Here is a 24,683-nt window from a genome sequence, read left to right as displayed (position 1 = left end):
TAAAAGCACAACTATAATGACGTGGGAAAATACCCGAACAAAGCTGAATACCATACATGTAAGTACCCGCAGGTATTCAGCTTTGTTTGGGTATTTTCCCACGTCATTGTAGTTGTGCTTTTAAAGTTGTAGCAACGTTTCGGCAGAATTTCATCTGCCATCATCAGGCTTCTGTATTGTGTTCGTCTGTTATATATATATGTAGGTCTAGGTGTGTTCGGGTCTTTTCCCGAACACACCTAGACCAACATACCTGTACCCGTGAAAATCTACGAAATACATACACCTAGATTCTTTTTTTTACAATTGTGACGTTTTATGCATATCGGCAAACACATGATAGATAGTTCCTTTGTTCCTTCTTTTCAGGGTTTATTCGTGTGTCACAAGCTTGTCAGTGCATTTCGCAAATCAAGCGAACAAATGCAATCCACCAATCCTACCCCTTCTAATGGGAGTTTAACCTGCCTTCTTTGTCTTATCAACACCTTCCTTAGTCTTACTCCTTGCTCCCGAGACCAAACGTAAACTCCGATAACCGAGACCAATTTCTAGTTTCTAGACAGAGAGAAAGAGAGAGATGGAAGAGGGAGAGAGAGAAAAAAAGAGAGGAGCAATAAATGTGCAGCGGAATGAAAGAAAGGCAAAAATTCATTAACCTCTCCCGATCTGGCTCATTTGCATATTGTATTCCAATTGCTAGATTTGAAAAAGAGCTTTCGGCTTGCAAACCAGCAGGATTCAGTCTCTTTTCTCGGGGAGCTTAACGCGCCTCTCCATTCACAAATTCCTCCAACTTAAAGAACACGGTTTTTGCATTCTAAGTTAGGTCTTTGTCTTGCCATTCATTTCTGTTTCTCAATCCCTCTCATATCCTTTCACTCAGTGGGTTGATAATACCTTTTTAGAGGATGCCTTAGTTTTCCTGACCTCTTTTAAACAGCCTTGTTTCGACATGCACACACAATTTCAAAAGCAAACGTTTTCTTTTGGAGCAATGATGTATGTGTGTGTGGGGGAAACCCAGGTGTTCATTCAATTTGCAGTTTCTTCTTTTAAGGTGACTGTCCCGAAACAGTGTCTGTGGAGATTCTCGGTCATTCAGATCAAGGACCTCGGAGTGCTCATATCTAATGATCTAAGTGCTAGAGCTCACTGTAACAGCATTGCCAAAAAAGGCATTAAGAGTTGTAAATCTAATCTTATGAAGCTTCTCCTCTGGAAATATTGAATATTGCTAACTAGGGCATTCAAAACCTTTGCTAGACCCATACTCGAGTACAGCTCATCTGTCTGGAATCCGCACTGTATATCAGACAATTGAGCAAGTCCAGAAGTATTTCACAAGAAGAGTAGTACACTCCCCTGCTTGCAACAGAATGCCCTATATCACCAGGCTTGAAATTTTGGGCTTGGACAACCTTGAACTACACCACCTACGGTTGGACATAAGCGTAGTACACGAAATTATCTGCTACAATGTCCTATCAGTCAATGACTACTTCAGCTTCAACCACAACAATACAAGAGTACACAACAGATACAAACTCAATGTAAACCGCTCCAAACTTGATTGCAGAAAGTACGACTTCAGCCACAGAGTGGTCAATGCCTGGAATGCACTACCTGACTCTGTTATTACATCCTCTAACCCCCCACTCCTTCAACCTCAAACTATCCACTCAATTGACCTCACCCCATTCCTAAGAGGTCTGTAAGGGGCGTGCATAAGTGCACAATCGTGCCTACCGTCCCCATTTATTGTCCCCATTTATTGTACCTATTTCCTGTATTCTTACTCATGTTTATACTTATACCTATTATCTTGTAAGTGATTGACAAATCAAATAAATAAATCAATAAATAAAATGGTTATCCCAAAGGTCTTTTTTTTTTCAAGAGGCCACTGGACTTCCTTTGTTTGTCTTTGAAGGCATCTTGCTTCTCATTTCATCCAAGAAAGCTGAAGTAGCTTCTTGGATGAGAAGTAAAATGTCTTCAAAGAAAAACGAGAAAGTCCAGTTGGCTTCTTGAAACAAACACCTTTGCATCCCAAAACAGTGTTTCATTTTCATTCTCGGTCCCTGAGAAGTTACAACTTACAGCAGTTTGTTTAGTGACCACTTGACCTTTCCAAAAGCATTGAAAAAAGTGACGTGTGACCACTTTTCACATTCACGGCCGTTGCAGCATCCCCCCATGGTCACATGACCAAAATTCAGGCGCTTGATGACTGACTCTTATTTATAACGGTTGCAGTGTCCCGGGGTCATGTGATCCCCTTTTGTGATCTCCTAACCAGCAAAGACGATCGGGAAGCCGGATTCACTTCACAACCGTTGTCGCTTAACAGGGATTCATTTGTGAGCAGTGGCAAGGAATGTTGTAAAATGGGACAAAACCCACTTAAACAACTGTCTCACTTAGCAACAGAAATGTTGGGCTCAATTGGGATTGTAAGTTGAGGACTATCTGTACTAGAGTTCCTAATCATCTTGGATGATAGAAATCTGCAGATGAACACTTACTCAAGGAAGAAGCGTTCTTTTCAAAACCCCAAAACGGTGATCGGTTGTGTTGCTCGTTTTCTGAAGTTCAGAATGAAAGAGATTCCTTGAAACAGAGGCCTCCAACCTTGGCAACTTTAAGACTGGTGGACTTCAACTCCCAGAACTCTGGAAGTCCACAGGTCTTAAAGTTGCACAAGGTTGGAGACCCTTGTGCTAAAAGACATGAGTAATTAAGTACCAGGACATCCCATTCAAAAAAAACAAAACCTGCTCATAGTAGGGTTGATTTGGATACAAAGAATGGCCTTAGCCCAAACTCAGTGAATGTTCATTGTAGTATGGCTGTATTACTATTATCCTTCTCATTTCTCTAGTATCTTCTCCTATTGGTATGATTATATTACATCGTTGTTTGAATGTACATTGAGAGCTTATGCACCGGAGACAAATTCCTTGTGTACCCAGTCATGCTTAGCCAATAAAGCTGTTCTATTATAATATATAATATAATATAATATAATATAATATAATATAATATAATATAATATAATATAATATAATATAATATAATATAATATAAATAATATAATATATAATATATATAATATAATATAATATAAATATAATAATATAATATAATATAATATAATAATAATAATAATAATAATAATAATAATAAATATAATATAATAATATATATATAATATAATATTATAATATATATAATATATATAATATAATATAATATAATATAATAATAAGGATGCGGTAGCTCAATAATAATATTCTAAGACGCTGAGCTTGTTGATCAGAAAGGTCGGCAGTTCGGTGGTTCGAATCCCTAGCGCCACCTAACGGAGTGAGCTCCCGTTCCTTGTCCCAGCTTCTGCCAGTTCAGAAGCATGTAAAAATGCAAGTAGAAAAACAGGGACCACTTTGGTGGGAAGGTAACTGTGTTCCATGTGCCTTCGGCATTTAGTCATGCCGCCACATGACCACAGAGACGTCTTTGGACAGCACTGGCTCTTCGGCTTTGTAATTGGAGATGAGCACCGCGCCCAGAGCCAGAAATGACTAGCACTTATGTGCGAGGGGAATTTTTACCTTTATTCTATTCTGTTCTGTTCTATTCTATTCTATTCTATTCTATTCTATTCTATTCTATTCTATTCTATTCTATTCTATTCTATTCTATTCTATTTCATCCCATCCCTTCCCATTCACAGGTTGATTTAGTTCTTAACATTTTCTTATTTATAAAGATATACATAAGCAGGAAAAATTTCACTTGCATCTAAATATTGCTTTTCAACCTGGGGAATTCTGGGAGTTGAAGTCCACACAACTTAAAATTGGCCAAAGCTTGAAAAAAAACACTGATCTAAACTAAACTCCGAGAGTTGCAGATTTTATCCATGTTCATCTTCCCCCACGCCTTGTCCCTTCAGGCCTCCTAGGGATTCCCCCATCATCCTGTAACTTACTTCCTTCCCCCTTGCTGCTCGTCATTGCCTTCTTCTCTTTCCTTCCACCTTTTCTAGCATTATAGATTTCCCCAAATAGCTCGGTCTTTGCATTGATTGACTGATTGATCATGTGGCCTCAAGTCGTTTTTGACTCCTAGCGATCACGTAGATAGATTTTTCTCCAAGTCGATCTAACCCCCACCTGTTTTTCCCAGGTCCCCCAACGGTGTCCCAGTCGTCGCTTTAACGGTTTTCTTCCTCCTTGCTGCTAGTCGTCCTGTCAAAATATAGAATATAGAATTGTAGGAGAATGGAGAATAGGACAGGGAAGGAAAGGGATGGGATGGGATGGGATAGAATAGAATAGAATAGAATAGAATAGAATAGAATAGAATAGAATAGAATAGAATAGAATAGAACAGGTTTATTGTGATACAATATTATTATAATAATAGAATATTATAATAGCATATTATAATAATATTATAATAGAATAGAATTCTTCTCCTTCCTTTCACCTTTCCCAGCATTTTATGGATTTCTCCAGAGAGCTGGGTCTTCATATCATGTTTCTGAAGTAGAATAATATGAGCCTGATCATTTGTGTCTCGAGTGAGAACTCCAAATTGATTTATTCAACAGTCAGCCCACTCTCTTTCTAATTTACATCTTGCCATGTTAATCATGGTTGGCCAATAAAGCTATTCTATTCTATTCTATTCTATTCTATTCTATTCTATTCTATTCTATTCTATTCTATTCTATTCTATTCTATTCTTTCCTTATTCCTTATTCCTTACTCCTTACTCCTTACTCCTTATTCCTTGTTCTGTTCTATTCCATTCCATTCCATTCCATTCCCTCTCCTCTCCTCTCCTCTCCTCTCCTCTCCTCTCCTCTCCTCCCCTCCCCTCCCCTCCCCTCTCCTCTCCTCTCCTCTCCTCTCCTCCCCTCTCCTCTCCCCTCCTATTCTATTTCCAGAGCTTTAAAACAAGAGTCTCCACCTGGCAACTTTAAGACTTGTGGACTTCAACTCCCAGAATCCTTCAGCCAGCTAAGTTTGGAGACTCCTGCCTTAAAGAGACGGTGCTTGCTTTTATTTGGGTGATTTTGATTCCTGGAGTGTTAGGAACACATCTGATCCCAAAAACAAAACATCGCATTCTTCCATTCTTTGTTGTTTATTATATTTTTAATCACTATTAAGGGGAGAGGTGTGTAGCACGGCCATTTCCGCCCAGAACTGTGCACCCCACAAGGAAGGTTAATTTGAGAGAGAGTTACTCCATGACTACCTAATGGTTATAGTCCCTTCAGTCTATACAAGTAGCCCCCGATTTACAACAGCTAGTTTAGTGACCATATTGAAGTTACAACAGCATTGAAAGAAGTGATTTATGACTGTTTTCCATACTTACAACCATTGCAATATCCGTGTGGTCACATGATCAAAATCCAGACCATTGGCAATGGGCATATTTATCACAGTTGCATTGTCCTGGGGTCATGTGATCACGAATTGTAATCTTCCCAGCTTTCCCTGCCAATAGGGGAAAGCCAGATTCACTTAATGACCACATGATTCACTTAATAAATGTAGCAAATAGATTAACAACTGTGACCAAAAAAAGTTCATAAAAAAGGTATTTAACAACTGCCTTGGTGATTACATCACCCCAGGGCAACTGTCATAAATATATGTCAGCTGCCAATTGCCCAAATGTTGATCATATGACCACGGGGGAAGTTGCAATGATCATAAGTGTGAGGACCACAAGTGTAAGCCACTTGTTTTTAGTGGCTGTGTGACTTCAAACAATCGCCAAACAAACTATTGTAAAAATTGAGGACACTTGGATAAGATGCTGGCCATAAAACTTAGAACTTTCTATATGCAAAGCACACTACGTTCCATGATCCTCGTTGTAAAACTAAACTAAGATTCCAGTCCTCATGGTTGTGAATAAGAGGCCCATTTTCATCAAATGCAATGCTGTGATCATGTTCCTTTGGGTGGCACAAGCGTTTTAGGCTGTGGATTATGCTGGCAATTGTTCCTGGTGCCCCTATGTAGCTTGTATCGTCGTACTTGGCTTACTGTTCCATCTTGCCGCACAGTTTTTAATCCAATTTATAGAGGTTGGGATGTATGTGGCTCAATATATATCCCAACCACAATTGGAGCAGCCTATAAGCCCCATAAAATAATAATAAAAAACAGCTATAAGAAATGGAAAAAATAGCTTTTTCCAACTCTATTTAAGAAATATGGATTAATTCCAGGCATGGGGGAGGGTTACGATAGCTGCCACAATTTAAGCTCTACCCCTTTATGTGCATGACAGGGCATGAAAAAGGGGCGGGGCTTCAGTCACACAGCTGCAGCTGCCTTTTTTTTTTTTTAAAAGGCGCAGATGCCTGAATTCCTTGTTAATATCCTCTCTAATGCCTTTTTTGCAAATGTGTAACAGAGACGCTCTCTAAATTCTCCTTATTTCTCCCTGGAGTTTCCTTTTCAAATTATTTGTTCCTTCATTTGTGAAGAAAAGTTGCTCCATTATGTGTTCTTCCTTACCTCTGTATTTTTAGTTCCTAATCTTGCGCGCAACGCAGTACATGATGGAATTGCTCTGGCGTTCCCTCTTCCTCTGGAGGGCCCCCCGAAAGGAAAATAAAACGGTTGGATCAGATTTATATATTGTATTCAAAATAACCTGATGTGGCATTTTAACAATATGCATCATTACAGATTTATCCTTCCCTCTGCAAATCCTTTGGGCAACCACACACCTGCTTATAGATTTGTTAGATTTATATCCTGACTGTGGTACAGGAGAGGATATACACATCACTCTCTCCTCCTACCATACTTTTTTTTTAAATAGAAAACAACCCTGTGAGGCAGGGACAATGACTGGCAGGGAGAAACTGGCTCAAATTCCCCCAGCATAGTACTCCTCAACTTATAACCATTTGTTTAGAGACCGTTTGAAGTTACAATGGCACTGAAAAAGGGACTAATAACTTATGATCGTTGCAGCATTCCCCATGGTCACGTGATCAAAATTTAGATGCTTGGCAACTGGCATGTATTCATGACGGTTGCAGTGACTTGAGGTCATGTGATCACCTTTTCCACTCCTTGTAGGACTAGAACTCACCAGGAGACTGTGAGTTCTAGTCCTGCCTTAAGCATGAAATCCGGCTGGGTGACTTTGGGCCAATCACCAGGAGACTGTGAGTTCTAGTCCTGCCTTCGGCATAAAAGCAGGCTAGGTACTTTGGGCCAATCACCAGGAGACTCTGAGTTCTAGTCCTGCCTTAGGCATAAAAGCAGGCTAGGTAGTTTGGGCCAATCACCAGGAGACTCTGAGTTCTAGTCCTGCCTTAGGCGTAAAAGCAGGCTAGGTGACTTTGGGCCAATCACCAGGAGACTGTGAGTTCTAGTCCTGCCTTAGGCATAAAAGCAGGCTAGGTACTTTGGGCCAATCACAAGGAGACTGTGAGTTCTAGTCCTGCCTTAGGCATAAAAGCAGGCTAGGTGACTTTGGGCCAATCACTAGGAGACTGTGAGTTCTAGTCCTGCCTTAGGCATGAAAGCAGGCTAGGTACTTTGGGCCAATCACCAGGAGACTGTGAGTTCAGGTCCTGCCTTAGGCGTAAAAGCAGGCTAGGTGACTTTGGGCCAATCACCAGGAGACTGTGAGTTCAAGTCCTGCCTTTGGCATGAAAACTAATTGGGTAACTTTGGGCCAATCACCAGGAGACTGTGAGTTCAGGTCCTGCCTTCGGCATGAAAACTAATTGGGTAACTTTGGGCCAATCACCAGGAGACTGTGAGTTCTAGTCCTGCCTCAGGCATGAAAATTAGTTGGGTGACTTTGGGCCAGTCCGCCTCCCTCAGTCCAATCCACCTCACAATTGTTGTGGGGAAAATAGGAGGAGGAAGGTATATTAGCTATATTTGCGGCCTTGAGTTAGTTACAAAATAAACAAACAAATAAAGCCGGGCATAAATTTAAAAAATAAATATTCACAGATTTTATAGAAATGCTTCTTTCCCAAAATATAAAAATAAAATGGAGCCACAATTGAATTGTTTTGCACAGCCATTCTCCGAGATGTTTTTAGCTTCCCAGGACCGAGGCCAATAAACTTGATAGTCTCCCATTCAAAGAAGAATCAGACCTGCGCCTTCTCAGCTTCGGAGTCAGACAAGATTAGCCAGACGAGGTTTCTCAAATGCACAAATCTTTTCATTTGTTTTTCACCTCTGATTCCTTCCAATCTGCTCTTCCCTCCCTCCCTTGCTACAACTTAGTTTAATTTTTTTTTTTTATTAGCTGATCTGCCATCTCACATTTCTGGGCTGTTATTAGTATTTTTTTTTTCCAGAGCAACCACAATCAAGCCACCTCATTAACACAGATCAAAAGGAGCCGTTAATGATTTATAAAGGTGCGGCGGTTTGGAGAAATTAAATAATTTAGGCCGTGGGTGTACGACGTAGCTCCCCAAAGATGGCATGGGAGTCGTTGTACACGTTGCCAAGCAGGGGATCTTTTCTCCACCCACCTGAACTCACTTTGCTGACATTTTTTTCCTTCCACCTAACCCAGCATTTCTATTTCTCAACCTTGACAACCTTATGATGCGTGGACTTCAACTCCCAGAATTCCCCAGCCAGCTCTGTGCACAGTCAAGATGGCAACAGTGGGATTTGCACAAAATGGTTCCTGTGGGTTGGAGGGATAAAATCGGGGACTCTTCGGAAGTGTGTAGTCATGCTTATCACAATTCCTCGTCTTCCTGTTGATATTTTGAAACTTATGGCTATACAGCATCCTTTCATGAGGGGCTGCCACAAAGGAGAGGAAGTTAAGCTATTCTCCAAAGCACCTGAGGGCAGGACAAGAAGCAATGGGTGGAAACTACCCAAGGAGATATCCAAACTAGAACTAAGGAGAAATTTCCTGACAGTTAGAACAATTAATCGGTGAAACAACTTGTCTCCAGAAGTTGTGAATGTGAGAAGTGACAATAATTAACCAGTAGAACTGTTGTGAATGCTCCAACACAATGTTTTTAAGAAGAGATTGGACAACCATTTGTCTGAAACAGTGTAGGGTTTCCTGCCTGAGCAGGGGTTGGACTAGAAGACCTCCAAGGCCCCTTCCAACTCTGTTATTCTGTATATATACAGTCACAAGTGGGAGGGGATGGGTGATAAGGAGTGATGACAAGATTACGGGTAACAGTAATAGTAGCGCAGACTTTGTAATAATTGAACAGGGTTGAGGGAATTATATGTTTAGCAGAGTGATGGCTTTCGTGAAAACACTGTTCTTGTGTCTAGTTGTTCTGGTGTGCAGTGCTCTATAGTGCCGTTTTGAGGGAAGGAGTTGAAACAGTTTATGTCCAGGATGTGAGGGGTCTGTAAATATTTTCACAGCCCTCTTTTTGACTCGTGCAGTATACAGGTCCTCGATGGAAGGCAGGTGGGTAGTAATTGTTTTTTCTGCAGTCCTAATTACTCTCTGAAGTCTGTGTCTGTCCTGTTGGGTTGCAGAACCAAACCAGACAGTTATAGAGGTGCAGATAATAAACTCAATGATTCCTCTGTAGATCTGTATCAGCAGCTCCTTGGGCAGTTTGAGCTTTCTGAGTTGTGCTTTTTGATGACATTTTTGATATTAGGTGTGCATTCTAGGTCATGTGATATAGTAGAACCTAGAAATTTGAAGGTCTCTACTGTTGATACTGTGTTGTCTAGTACTGTAAGAGGTGGTAGTATGGGAGGGTTTCTTCTAAAGCCTAGCACCATTTCTACAGTTTTGAGTGTGTTCAGTTCCAGATTGTTCCAGTTACACCACGAGGCAAGTTGTATAACCTCCTGTCTGTATGTAATTGTTCATAATAAGGATAGTCCTCATTTAGCAAGCACAATTGGTACAGCAACTCAGTTGTTAAATAAAGTAGTTGCTAAGTAAAATTTGTGAAAAAGTTGTGTTCTTCGTTTAGCTTTCCTTTGCGTTACAGACCTGGAAAGGTTGTAAATGCAAGGAATGGTTGTAAAGTTACGTTTTCATCACTGTTCTAACAGCAAATGGTTGTTAAAGACTAAACAAGGTTTACTTATTATGAGAATAATGGCTGATCTAGTTACCAACTCTGCGCATCAGCATTCCCCAGATGATTTTCTGAAATGCAACAAACTACAATGCTCATCATTCACACTGCTCCCAGTCTCCCTTTCTCAAACTGTTCTACCTTACAAGATTGTTGTGGAGATACACTGTAGGCAGGTTCAAGCTCCTTAAAAATTAGACAGACATCTCTGGATATCCATACAAATATTCCTCAAATTACGACAACTATTAAGAGAAGTATTTCTGTTGTTAAGCAAGGCAGTTGTTAAGCGAATTGTGCCCGACTTTACAATCTTTTTGCCATAGTTGTTAAGCGAATCCCTTCAGTTGTTAAGTAAAGCATGCGGTTGTTCAGCGAATTCAGCTTCCCCATTGCCTTTGCTTGTTGGAAACTGGCTGGGAAAGTCACAAATGGGGATCACCTGACCCCGGGACATTTTGGGGCTTTTTAAGGGCATTTTTGGCCTGAAAAATGGCTGAAAATGGACTGAAAAATGGACTGAAAATAGCCCCCAAACAAACTGAAAACACCCAGTTTTTCAGCCTGTTTTCAGGCCATTTTTTGGGCTGTTTGCATACCCTTTTCTGGCCTATTTTAAGCCTGTTTTGGGGCCCTTTTCAGGCCATTTTTGAGTCAAAAATGTCCCCCAAAATGCCCTAAAACGGCCTGAAAAACAGGCTGAAAAATGGGCGGGGGGGGGGGCAGCTAGTGGTGGAATTTGCCATTTCGCCAAACCGCGCCTAATCTTAACTACCGGTTCACGAGAACCGGTCCCAAGTGGAAGCAGCCCACCTCTGACTTTGAACAGTCACTAAATGAATGGTTATAAGTCAAGCACTGTCTGTATAATATGCTTCCCAAAGTCATATTGAATCGGAGGATCAGAAGCTTGAGGACATAACCTCCAACGGTGGATCAGTTCCCAGAACATCCTTTCATCACCAAAAACTCAGCCCTCACATTTGCATAACATGTGAAGCTTGTGGCTTTTAACTAAGTTTCTGGCGGCTTCGTGGCTTGTAAGAAGCCAGCCTTTGTGTGTGTATGTGCGTGGGAGGGTAGCTCATGGTCTGAGGCACAACACGAACCCAGAAAGTGGGCTAATTCAGGAATTGGATTAAAGATCTTAGGCCAACCAATCTGTGGTTTGTTTCCACCCCCGTGTTTTCTTGGGGGGTCAGCCATAGTTCATCGCCACAATCTGAAGCATTCAGAAATCAAGCTGAAAAAAATAACACTAGCAGGATGGTGCTTTGCAAAAAGTTCAGACACACCTAGAATACAAGTAGTCCTCAGCTCACAACCACAATTAAACCCAACGTTTCTGGGGCTATGTGAAGTGAGTTTTGCCCTATTTTATGACCTTTCTTGCCACTGTTGTTAATCGAATCACGGTGGTTGATAAATTAGTGACACGATTGTGACGTGAATCAGGCTTCCCCATTCCTTTGCTTGCCAGAAGGTCGCAAAAGGTGTTCACATGATTCCAGGACGCTGCCACCGTCGTAAATAGGAGTCAGCTGTCAAGCATCGGACTCTTGATTGTGTGACCGTGGGAGTGGTGCAGTGATTGTAGGTGTGAAAAATGGCCGTTAGTCACTTTTTTTCAGGGCTGTTGTAGCTTTGAAGTGTCACTAAATGAATTGCTGTACAGTCAAGGACTGTAGTGTTTCCTCAGCAATGTGAAGATGGGTGGACTTCAATTCCCACAATTCCCTAGGCCAGCTATGCTGGCCTAGGGAATTCTGGGAATTGAAGTCCATCCATCTTCACTTTGCCAGAGGTTGAGAAATTCTGCTCTAGGAAAACTGATGCTTTTAATTTTGCAGCACTCTGTGCTTTTGGAGGGGGAAAAAAAAAAAAAGAATATAGGACTTTTGGTTTGAAAAACGCCCTTCTCCTACTGGGCCAAAGCAGCCATTCTCCCTCCCCACCTCCCCTCCGCCTTAGAGCTCCACTCCCCATCGCTCTGCTCCGCTGCCATTTAGCAAAGGACTAATTCACCGAACCTCGTCCTTGCTGGCAGTAGAAAATAGCATTTCAGCAGGGATTCAGTGGCATTTACAAGCTCTGTGCTGAAACCTAGCTAAGTGGGGGGCATAATAGCCAGACTGAGTCTTCCCCTCCACTTCCCTCATCCTGCATTTTCCCACCTCTCTTTCCAGCCATTTCTCCCCCTTCTTCCAAAGTTGCTTAACTGCCATAGCATGCAGCTATTTTTGGCCTAAAATCGTAGTTCTCAATTTTTATTTTTATTTTGAAAACAATTTTATTAGTTTTTAAAGACAAACAAAACATAAAAACATCCAGCTTTCTTTCATAAATATACAAACAGTGTGTCGGTTGGTTCACCAATTTTTGTGCATCCATTTCGTAGTTCTCAATTTTTGATCATTTTTGTCCAGTTCAGAGGTGGGTGCCTTGAATAAAACTGGTCCTACCTATCCCATTCCGCTGCCTGCTGAAATAATTTATATGTAGATCAAATAAACATCCCGTAAAAGCATCCTTATACTGCAGTTTGGGGGTGTTGGTTGGAAACCAATGGAAAAATAAACTTTAAAAAAAAATTCAAACCGCTGCTTAAAACTGGAGAGGGCCGTTTTACCACAGATTTTTAAAGTGATTTTTTTAAAAAAGCGATCTGATAAAGATTCTCTTCCATTTCCTCCTTTGCAATTTCCCCTCAACTATGCTGTATTTAAGGAAGATCTTTCTGAGGAAGGTTTCCTAAACAGATACATTTTTCTTGAGGTAGGTTTTCTCAGGGAAGGCTTTTAAAGTTTGTCGATATTTCCACAATGCATAATTACAGTTTGCCGCAATTTGTATACCTGGCTACGGCCTCGACTTATTAAATTTTAAACCGTTTTTATCACCTGGATTAAGCTAAAGCCCACATCTCAATGAAAGCTAAATGGAACTTCCATTTTTTCAGCCAGTCTGCCACTTAATAACCAGATCCTGGCTTTCTAAGCTCCGTTGCTTTCTAAATTTGTTGGACTACAAACTTCATCATCCATTGCTGAACAGTCAGGTCCTGCTGGTTTATCAAGGTTGCAAATTTATCTGGAAGACGCTGAGCTAGGAGAGGCAGGTTTAAGTGTTATTGTTACACCTTATTATTCTATCCCAGGAATAAAGTATTTTTTTAAAAAAGATTATTTAGTGCTACCGGCACAGTATGCTATTTTTCCTTTTTCATACATATTCTAAATATTAAAATATTTTTTTCATATTTTTGCATCTTACCAACTTGTTAAAGGGAGAAAAAGTTTTAGTAAGTGAAATGAAAGCAAAGGGACATTTAAATGAGGTTGTAAAGCATTTCTCAGCATAGCAGTTCAAATAAATCATCTCTAAACTAGCAAAGGTCCATGTGAAGTTAATTGAGGTAGTTATTTTCCAGGCTTGAGTGCAAAATATGGACTTTTCAAGCTACTTTTCTTCTTAAGATTGGGTGAGTGATCCCTCATAGTGTATATATATAAACACACATACCCTCCCTCCCTCCCTCCCTCCTTTCTTCTTTCCTTCCTTTATTTCTCCTCCCTCCCTCTTTTCCTTTGTTCTTCTTTTCCTCTTTTCCTTCTATTTCTTCCTCCCTCTTTTCCTCCCTCTTTTATTTTTCCTTCCTCTATCCTTCCTTTCTTCCTTCCTCTTTTTCCTTCCTTTCATTTTTTTTCTTCCATCCTCTGTCCTTCCTTCCTTCCTCCCTCCCTCCCTCCTCTTCCTCTTTAAAATCAAGGCCTATTCACATGGCCCTCAAGGCCGCTGAGCTTTCCCCAGGAACTACATACTACATACAAAGGCAGTCCACCAAGGCGAGGCAGGGAAGAAGTGAGCAAGCGATTGGAAAATAAGCTTACGTTCGCTCGGTGTGATGCCCTTTGCTCCTTCATCACTGCCAGCAACCAGCCAGGCTGGGGGATTAATGCAGAAAACTGTCACAGTGTTAGCAAATGATTTGGCTTCCAAGGCTGAGCCAAGGAGCGATCAGTGCCGTAATACGCCAGCAGCCTTTGACTCCTGCAGACAATGTTTTTGTTTTCGGATCCTTTTCTTTTATAAAACTGTTCTCTCACATTTGGTTTGTTCGGAGAAGAATGAGGAATGGCTTTGCTAACACACGGATAAAAACTCAGTAATGATGGACGCAGTCCTGTCTCCTGATCCTTCTTTTCTGTGGACGAGAAAACATTTATAATCCTGCGCTTTTCTGGTGCAAACGCTATGCCGTTTGATAACAATGGACAAAAATAAATAACCAGAAGCAAACAAAGCAATGTAATGGCCTCATTACCCAGCAAAGCAGGATCCAGAAAATTGAAACTAAAAACTTTCTTTACCATTCCTGCCTAAATATTTGAAAATACCACTTTATAAATGCCTTGGTAAAACCACTTGGAAGACTGCATCCAGTTTTGCTTGCCACGATGTAAAAACAGATGTTGAGACTCTAGAAAGTATGCAGAGAAGAACAACAAAGACGATTAGGAGGCGGGAGGCTAAAACAAATAAAGAATGGTTGCAGGAATTGGATATGTCTAATTTAATGAAAAGAAGGACCAGGGTTGACATGCAATCTTCCAATATTTGAGGGGCTGCCATAAAGACGAAAGGCTCAACTTATTCTCAAAGCACCAGAAGGCAGGACAAGAAGCAACGGGTGGAAACTAATCAAGGGGAGAAGCAACCTAGAACTAAGGAGGAATTTCCCAACAGTTAGAACAATTAGCCAGTGGAACAACTTTCCTCCAGAAGTTGTGGATGCTCCAACACTGAATGTTTTTAAGAAGAGTTTGGACAGCCATTTGTCTGGAATGGTGTAGGGTTTCAGGCTTCCTTCAGAACGTTAAAACGACGTTTACAATGAGAGTGAAGGCTTCACCACAGGATAATTTTGGCCTTCGAGTTTATTCACAGACATTTCTTTGTCAGCTTCCCCAAAAGAAGAATACAGTTTTCTAGTAGCATCTGCTGTAACATCTGAAACTACTGGGAACCGTCCTTTGTCACGCCAAGAAAAACAGTGGAGTTCAACCAAACTCAGCATCTTTCCCGAGACTGGATAATAACAAGAAATGATCGTAACGGCTTCGATGTTGTGCATGTGACACAAAAAGCACAACTTGTTTTTCATTTGCAGGACGTTGCTCAGATAAGTATGGGACAATCCGAACAGCTTCTGAGTCAAAGCCAACTGTTTGAGACTCACAACTCTTTTTTATTTACTCAAAGCGGATCCAATTTTCAGCTGTTCCTGGTTAGTCCCACTCTATTCTCAATCTGTTGGATGGAAGCCAAAGGATGCCAAGGCACAAATTTAGTGATCCTGGCTTTTATGGGTCTGTTAAATATGCTTAGCAGGTTCATACCGTTTCACCATTTGTGGCCGAGCAGGAAGTCCCCTTTTCATTGGATTTATTTTTCAGAACAGAGACGGCCTGCTGTCCACTCAAGGCTGTTGGCTTTGCAACAGAGAAGCAGGATCTGGAGGGGGGGGGGTCCTTAACTCGTCTCTCCACCTCCAGTTGTCCCTTCATTTTCCTCCCAAGCTTCCCCCGCCCACCTCCCGCCAATCTCCTGCAGGGTTCTTGATATGTTTGCAGTGTTTTTATTATGCCAAATCTGGCCAAACTGTGCATGACTTACAGCAGGGGTGTCCCTCCAACCCCCAGGCTGCAGCCAGCTACTGGGCCGTGATCTATTTGGAACTGGGCTGTGAGAGAGTCAGACTGATACAGCTCAACTTGTGCGAGTGGTGAGCTGGCGTGCATGTGCATGCGTGCACATTTCCACTTGCAGTAAAGCTGTCTGCACATGCGCGTACACGCTGGCCCGCCACTCATGCAGCCCGGTTCCCCTCCCCCCGCCACCAACGCTCCTATCGCCCATTGCTCTTCTGGGTTCCAGTGCATGCACGCTCACCAGAAACTTGGAAGACCAGGTGGCCAGTGCGCATGTGTGTGATGGAAACTGGAAGCTCAGCTTCCCAAGCGCATGCATGCGCCCTGGGAAATTGCTCTTCCGGTTCCTGGTGCTCCCGCATGCGTGCACACTAGGGACCTGCTCTTCTGGTTTCCAGTGCTCCCCTGTTGTGTGTGTTCGTGCTCCCATTTTGGCACCCAGTGGTTCACCAACACTGTTATAGGGTAATTGGGTCATTATAGAGACGGAGAAGATGAGGAGAGTAAAAGCACTTTTTCAGACTCACCAATTTTATTAAAAGGTGCAGCTTGGGCTTCCTTTTGATTTTTTTTTTGCTACCACAAATGCTACTCTACGTCTACAACATTTATGCCTACAGCAGGGATCTCCAACCTTGGCCACTTTAAGACTTGTGGACTTCAACTCCCAGAGTTCCTCAGCCAGCAAAGCTGGGGAATTCTGGGAGTTGAAGTCCACAAATCTTAAAGTGGCCAAGGTTGGAGACCCCTGGCCTATAGAGGTAGTCCTCAACTTACAACCAGTCATTGAGACATTGTTCCCAAGTTACAGTGGCACTGAAAAAAATGACTCACAACTGGTCCTCGCACTTACAACCATTGCAGAATCTCCACAATCAGAATTCAGTTGCTTGACAACTCATATGACTGCAGGACACTTTATTGTTGTTAGTTGCAAAGTCTTGTCCAACCCATCGTGACCTCATGGACAATGTTCCTCCAGGCCTTCCTGTCCTCTACCATTCCCCGGAATCCATTTAAGCTCACGCCGACTGCTTCAGTGACTCCGTCCAGCCACCTCATTCTCTGCCGTCCTCTTCTTCTTCTATTGCCCTCCATCGTTCCCCGCATGAGCCTCTTCTCCAGGGAGTCCTTCCTTCTCATGAGGTGGCCAAAGTCTTTGAGTTTCATCTTCAGGATCTGGCCTTCTAAAGAGCAGTCAGGGTTGATCTCCTCTAGGACAAATGCCAATTGCCAAGCAACCCAAACATGCAATCAAATGACCACGAAAAGGGGTTCAGAGTTCCAAATCTGGGTTGTAAATAGCTCTGGGATAGTCCATCGTAACTTTGAATGGTCACTGTGTGGCTGGTCGTAAGTTGAGAACCACCTGTATGCATCAGGCACCAATTCTGCTCGATTTTCCAGAAGCTGTGAAGAGCTGGCTCTTCCTCCAAGCATATAACATAGAATAACAGAGCTGGAAGGGACCTCAGAGGTCTTCTAGTCTAACCCCTTTCTCAAGTCAAGAACTTTATATCAACCCAGTCAAATGGTTGTCCAATCTATTTTTGAAAATCTCCAGGGATGGGAGTACCCATAACTCCAGGAGGCAAGCTATTCTATTGATTTTGAGTAAGAGTCTGCCGTGTTTGTTTGATCCCCGTTTTACATTTCCCATTTCATGTATTGCATATGTTGAACTTTACACAGTTTGAGGGAATTGATTATTGTAGCTTTTGCCTGTATTTTTCTTCTTTTTTACACTGCAGACTACCCAGAGTCACAGTGTTTGAGTAGGGCGGCCTTATAACTCTTGTTAATAAATAAATGAATGAATGAATAAATAATGCTGGTAATTAATGGTTCCCAAGCTGAGATTCCTCTTCACCTCCTGTAATGTCTAGTCCTTAGATTGATCAATATTCAGGAGACCATAGCAAAAAAAAAAAAGGCTAACTTTTCTGGGAAGAAACCTGTCACTTTGCCTGTTTTGACGCATTAGAAATAAAGACACCTGAACCCTAACTGCATATAAGAACAGGTATAGTTTCTGGAATCCGTTTCATCAGGTAGAACTCTTGACTCTTGACGAACATACCTTTTTTTTTATGTATACTGAGAGCATTTGCACCAAGACAAATTCCTTGTGTGTCCAATCACACTTGGCCAATAAAGAATTCTATTCTATTCTATTCTATTCTATTCTATTCTATTCTATTCTATTCTATTCTAGAAACTCTTTTTTTCTGCCTGATAAATCTTGCAGAGGAGCCTCTGTGATTGTCAAGCCTGCTCACGGCTGGACAGAATCAAGAAAAAAAAAAACTACGATAAGATTCGATATCTTTACCGCTAATCTGGAATAATTAAAGAATTTTGCAAACTGCAAGATGAATGTCCAGTCCTCATTCATAGCAGGCTCCTTCAAGTGAGATCTTAAATGGAGCGCGCGGTTAGAATCCTGGGCTGCCGATCAGCAGGTTCGCGTTCGAGACCCGTTGCTGCTATGGGATGGGGTGAGCTCCTGTCACTAGCTCCAGCTCCTTCCAACTCAGCAGTTTGAAATCAGGCAACCAGGAGAGGTTAATGAGTACCACTTTGATGGGCAACTTCCCAGGGACGCAAAAGGGCCTCCCAACTAGGCATCCCCCAGGCGACAATAAAATTACTGACATAGGGAAAAAAAGTGGAATCTTAGTTTCCTTGGCGATATAGGTAGTCCTTGACATGTTGTTGTTGTTATTATTATTATTATTATTATTATTATTATTATTATTATTATTATTATTATTATTATTATTATTATTATACACAAAAAGCAACAGTGCACGCAGCAAGTGAGATAACTATGCTGGGTTTCGTATCGCAATCACTAGTCGAACACTTCCCAAGCATTTAGCGCGATGTATCAGCGGATTATGCAAGCAGATCCCAGTAAGGTGGCCTTCTGCAGCTGACCAATGGTGATTTTGTCAGCGCCAATTGTTTTTAAGTGCAGGCCTAGGTCTTTAGGCACAGAACCCAGTGTAGTAACACTGGAACCACCTGCACTGCTTTATGCCAGAGTCTCTGCAGTTCGATTCTCAAGTCCTGATATCTGATGATTTTTTCAAGTTGTTTCTCGTTGATTCTGCTATCACCAAGTATGGCAATGTCGATGAACCACACTTTTTCTTCTCCACAATCGTGATATCTGGGGTGTTGTGTTCCAAAACTTTATCAGTCTGTATTATTATTATTATTATTATTATTATTATTATTATTATTATTATTATTATTATTATTATTATTATTATTATTATTATTATGGTTTCAGTGTTCATTGCCAAGTCTATTGAGAGTGGGACAGCATAGTTATGGTGTAAAAATCGAAAAGTAGTACACGAAAAGTGAATTTTCTGCCGTTGAGGGGAAACACATGCCTTTTCCCCTTCTAGAATGTTCTTGAACCATGCAGCAGGGCAGGTGTTCTAGCTAGACAAATTAAAAGGCCGCTCTAGGAAATGTTCCCACTGCTCTTAACAAAGATTTGCAAAAATAATGCTTCAATTAAGAAGGAACCATATCACTAAAATCAAGGAGAACAACAAACCGGTGCAAATGGGACAGATGAACTGTAGAACAAGTGCAAGCTGAAGAAATAACTTACGGGAAAAAATTAGGGCTTAATAACAAACAAAAAACAAACAAAAAGATGGTGAAATGAAACCAGAAAGGAGTTTATAACATTGGCCTTCTGATGTCTCTCGATGCTGTCACTGGGGGATAAGTACATTGGAAAAAAAACATTTTGCTTCCAATTTTCTTTTCTGTTATATTAGTTACACAATCTGTGGGTCGATCCTTGCAAGTTAGGAAAATATAACTAATTCTAGGAACTGTTGCAAGCTATTAAGGGGTAGCTGAGTGCAGGTAGTCCTCACTTAAGAACCGGTTGCTTATCAACCATTTGAATTACAACATCCTTCCCCAAAACTACGCACCACCCAATTCTAGAGTTTTGACAACCAGGCACCCAATGTCACACGATTACATTTTGGCCACTGGATGACTAGCTCCCATTTACGGCCGTTTGCATCGTCCTGAGGTCACCTGACTGCAATTTTCAGTGGTTTTGTTGGTTTCCGGCATTTACTTCCAGTTGCCAGCAATAAACGCCCACTGGGTAAAAATGGCTTCATTTAATAACTGCCACGTTTGCTTAATATCCTCTGCAAAAAAAAAGGTTTTAAAATTGGAGATGCTCAGACAGTGACCTGCTTAATGACTGCCATGACATGAGCATATAATTTCAAGCTTAATTAAGGTTGTAAGTTTGACTCTGGGGCACTGCAACCATCATAAACACATGCCAGCTGCCAAGCGTCCAAATTTTGACCATGTGCTGCTGTAACAGTCGTAAGCGTACAAAGCAACCGAAAGTCACTTTTTTCAAGTGCTGTTGTAACTTCAAACAATCATTAAACTAATGGTTGTAAGTTGAGGACTACTTCTACATTGCTTCAGGAGGTTCACTAGTTGTAGATTGCTGCATTGGTAGGGGGTTGGGCTAGATGATTTCCAAAGTCTTATTAGAAATTATACTAACAGAGCAACAGAATAAGAGAGTTGGAAGGTACCTTAGTCCTTCTAGTCCAATCCCTTGCTCAAGCAGGAAACTCTATGTACCATTTTAGGTAAATGGCTGTCCAGTTTCTTCTTAAAAACCTTCAGTGTTGAAGCACCCACAGCTTCTGAAGGCAAGTTGTTCCACTGATTAATTGTTCCAACTGTCAGGAAATTTCTCCTTATTTCTAGGTTGAATCTCTCCTTGACTAGTTTCCAACCGTTGCTTCTTGTCCCGCCTTTGGGTGTGTTTTGGAGAATAGCTTGACTCCCTCTTCCCAAATTGCATCGCTAAATGTCTGTGGAGATTCTCAGTCATCCAGGTCATGGTTGTCCCAAAGGTGCTTTTTCAAGAGGCAACTGGGCTTTCTGGTTCTTCTTTGAAGACATATCGCTTCTCACCCCAGAAGCTTCTTCAGCTCTTTAGATTCTTCATGAGCTGAAGAAGCTTCTTGGATGAGAAGCGAAACGTCTTCAAAGAAAAACGAGAAGGTCCAGTTGCCTCTTGAAAAAAGCACCTTTGGCACTTGACTCCCTCTTCTTTGTGGCAGCCCCTGAGATATTGGAAGACTGCTATCATGTCACCCCTAGTCCTTCTTTTGATTAAACTAGTAAAGGTAAAGGTTCCCCTCACGCATACGTGTTAGTCATTTCTAGTTCTAGGGGGCGGTGCTCATCTCCGTTTCAAAACCGAAGAGCCAGCGCTGTCCGAAGACGTCTCCGTGGTCATGTGGCTGGCATGACTAAATGCCAAAGGTGCACGGAACGCTGTGACCTTCCCACCAAAGCGGTCCCTATTTTTCTACTTGCATTTTTTTTACATGCTTTGGAACTGCTAGGTTGGCAGAAGCTGGGACAAGTAATGGGAACTCACTCCGTTACGCGGCGCTAGGGATTTGAACCACCAAACTGCCGACCTTTCTGATCGACAGGCTCAGCGTCTTAGCCACTGAGCTACCGCATCTTCATTAAACTAGATAGACACAATCCCAGCAATTATTCTTCCTATGTTTTAGCCTCCGGTCCCTTATCATCTTTGTTGGTCTTCTCTGCACTCTTTCTAGAACCTCTTTTTTTTTATATCGTGGTAACCAAAACTGGATGCGGTATTCCAAGCGTGGCCTTACCAAGGCATTATAAAGCGGTATCAGCACTTCACATGCTAATCTTGATTCTATCCCCCTATTAATGCAGCCGAGTCAACCTGTGAGCTGTTAGATCATAGTTTCAGAGAGATCGCCTTGTCTAAACAGAGAAGCCGAAAGAGCCAGGAGCGGGGAGCCGGGGTCGGGGGGTCGGAGTGACTTCTGACTTCCTGCCAGCTTCTCCATTGATTTTCCTTGTAGGAAGCTGGCAGGGAGCCATGGAAATGATGATTGCGTGACCATGGCTGACCGCAGTGATGCAGCAGCATTGAAGTGGCCACAATATTGCCAAATGTCGATCCTACAGGAGTCCCAGATTTTGGACCCATTCTGTAAATTGGTCCATTTGAGATACGTAGATTCAAAAATTATTGCCCTAGGACAGGGGTTTCCAACCTTGGCAACTTTAAGCCTGAAGGACTTCAATTCCCAGAATTCCCCAGCCAGCAAAGAACATATAAGATCTCCTATTTCAACAGAGGGTTGGACTACAACAGGGGTCTCCAAACCTTGGCAGCTTAAAGTTGCCAAGGTTGGAGACCCCCTGCCCTAGGATGCATTATTTTGCCTAATTAGAAGTTACAGTCAAACAGACACAAGTTTTAGTAATAAAAGCCAGTCCTCGGTTTACAACCATTTGCTTAGCGATTGTTCAGAGCTGCACAGCACTGAAAAAAGTGACTTATGACCGTTTTTCAGTTATAACCGCTGCAGCATCCCCCATGGTCATGTGATCAAAACTCAGATGCTCAGCAACTGGCATGTACTTATGACGGTTGCCGTGATCCCCTTTTGCGAACTTTTGACCAGCAAAGTCAATGGGGAAGCCAGAATTCCCTTAACAACTGTGATACAAACTTAACCACTGCAGTGATTCACTTAACAACAGCCAGTTTCCACTAAAAGCAAAAAACAAAACCCATCACTTGGGGAAACTTGATTCCCTTAAGGACCCTAAGATTCCCTTGAACAGCCACAATGATTTTACTTTGTAAATGCTCCTCAAATCGGATCTGGCCACGTGATGGCTCAACTTACGGCCTCACTCACGATGGAAATTCCAGTTCCAGTTATAGTTATAAGTCGAGGACTACCTGCAAATCAATTGTATGATGAGGGAGAACATTTTAATGGTAGGCAGAGTCTTTGGAAGTGGTGGACTCGCTGTTGCTGAAGCTTGGAGGAGCAGTTTTAAGGAATGTGTGGTAAGGCAGTGGTGGCTAACCTTTTTGGGCTCCTGTGCCAAAAATTGTGCGCTTGCATGCTCACACTCGCATGCCAGCACCCAGAAGGAAATGCGCCCCCCCCCCACGCCCCCTACGCATGCGCATAATACCCACCCACCCTTACCTGCACTGCACCTCACAGCTGATTTTCGGTCTCCTAAAGCAGGGGTCCCCAATCACCGGTCCCCGGACCGGTACCGGTCCGGGGAACAATTTCTACCGGGCCACCGGTTTGCTGGGCGCCGCCATCTTGTTTTGATGAAAAAGTGCTTCCGGTGAACTTTTCTGGGTAGAAAGCGGCGTTTGGGTCCTGAAGGAATCCTCGCGCCTTAGTTTCATCGAAGGGGGGCGCGGCTTCGAACAAAACTAAGGCGCGAGGATTCTTTCAGCATGCATGGCAAAGCGAGCCGAGCGACCGTCCCGAAGCCGTCCCAAAGCCCATCGACACAGGTACAAAGGAGGAGTTGAAGGTGGCGGGGAGAAGCGGGGGACGGCTGGCTGGCCGGTCGCTCAGCTCGCCTTGCCATGCATGCTGATGCCGGTACCGGGCCACGGATGATTTTGTGATGCCGGTACCGGGCCGCGGCACAAAAAAGGTTGGGGGCCACTGTCCTAAAGGCTTGAGGAAGGCTACTGCTGGCTTTGCAGGCCAAAAACTAGCCCCATTTCATCACTTCCGGTATTTTCGGAAAAACAGGAAGTGACAAAACGGGCTTAGTTTTCAGCCTGCAAAGCCTGCAGAAGCCTTCCTTCAAGCCTTTGGGAGGCCGAAAAAGGCCTCAAACTGGCTGAAAATCCACGGTGAGACGCGTGCATGCCCAGTGAGATAAGTTTGCCTGCAGCTCGTGTTCTGCCACAAATGGCTCTGCATGCCACCGGTGGCATGCGTGCCATAGGTTCTCCATCACAGTGGTAGGGGGTTCCTGTTTTTGCGGAGGGTTGGACTAGATGGTCTTCAAAGTCCCTTCCCATCCTTCTATTCTGTTATTCCCTTCAGAGCTTCAGAATCTACTTCTTACTGGTAGCAAACATGAACTTCACAGAAGAATAACCTTATCGAAATACTGCTAACTCTGGAGCTGTGTTTTTCAACCTTGGCAACTTCAGGACAAGTGGACTTCCGACTCCCAGAATTCCCAAGCCAGCCATGATTATAATGCCCCTACATTTTTCTGGTCAAAAAGGAAGAGAAAAGGATGTATTTCCACTATAAAAAAAAGAAGGCTTGAGGAAGTGGTTTGGTTAATCATGTGCCTTCTTAAGCCTTTTGATCCTGACTAAATTCATTGGTAAACTACCCTGACCCCTGTTTTAGATTAGTTTTACAGCTCGTCCTGAAGGTTTAGTTTGTGTTTGCATAGTTGTTAACTTGTATTGAACTGATCTGTCATTTCTCACAAGAGACCGAGGTATTAAATCAAACCCCAGAGGTTGGCGTTTTGCAAAATATTCAAGGCAAAAACTACCTACCCAGCCATCTAGTCTGTGATACGAAGACAGCCACCAAATGTGAGGATGTCTCAAAATGAAGCCACGCGTATCACTTGAGTGAGTCAAGAGTTTTAAGCTAAGACTCTAAACAGACCCAATTATCTAATAAAGATAAGTTTATAATTGTCCAATAAACTTCAGACAATGGGAGATACCCACTTCTTAGTGAAGAGAATTCACGACCCTAGTAAAATAGTCCACAACAAGCATTCATTTAGTTCAAAGTTACAACAGCACCGAAAAAAAGTGATTTAAAACTGGTCCTCACACTTACAACTGCTGCAGCACGCCTAGGGTCACGTGATCAAAATGTGGACATTTGGCAACTGGCATCTCTTGGCAGTGTCCTGAGCAGAGGTGGTATTCAGCAGGTTCTGACCAGTTCTGGAAAACTGGTAGTAGAAATATTGAGTAGTTC

At 42.4% G+C, this 24,683-nt stretch overlaps 1 protein-coding gene and 2 long non-coding RNA genes across 3 annotated transcripts in view; 2 read left to right on the top strand and 1 right to left on the bottom strand.

Annotated features, from left to right (window-relative positions):
* Positions 1 to 24,683, top strand: part of LOC148133542 (uncharacterized) — a 726,392-nt gene that overhangs the window by 474,880 nt on the left and 226,829 nt on the right. The gene's annotated exons all lie outside the window — the stretch shown is intronic.
* The window catches only part of EFNA2 (ephrin A2), a 285,035-nt gene that overhangs the window by 164,863 nt on the left and 95,489 nt on the right, over positions 1 to 24,683 (top strand). The window lies entirely within an intron of this gene.
* On the bottom strand, positions 468 to 14,105 carry LOC148133543 (uncharacterized). The gene is made up of 3 exons (XR_015747446.1): positions 13,996 to 14,105; positions 4,179 to 4,253; positions 468 to 558 (listed from the first exon to the last, which is right to left on the bottom strand). It is a non-coding gene; the product is annotated as an uncharacterized LOC148133543 (long non-coding RNA).

This window comes from Notechis scutatus, chromosome 1 (assembly GCF_049901735.1).
Source record: "Notechis scutatus isolate UNSWTSFEM ecotype Mainland chromosome 1, rNotScu1.2, whole genome shotgun sequence".
Lineage (NCBI taxonomy): Eukaryota > Metazoa > Chordata > Lepidosauria > Squamata > Elapidae > Notechis > Notechis scutatus.
This window is presented reverse-complemented; position numbering and strand designations above follow the sequence as displayed.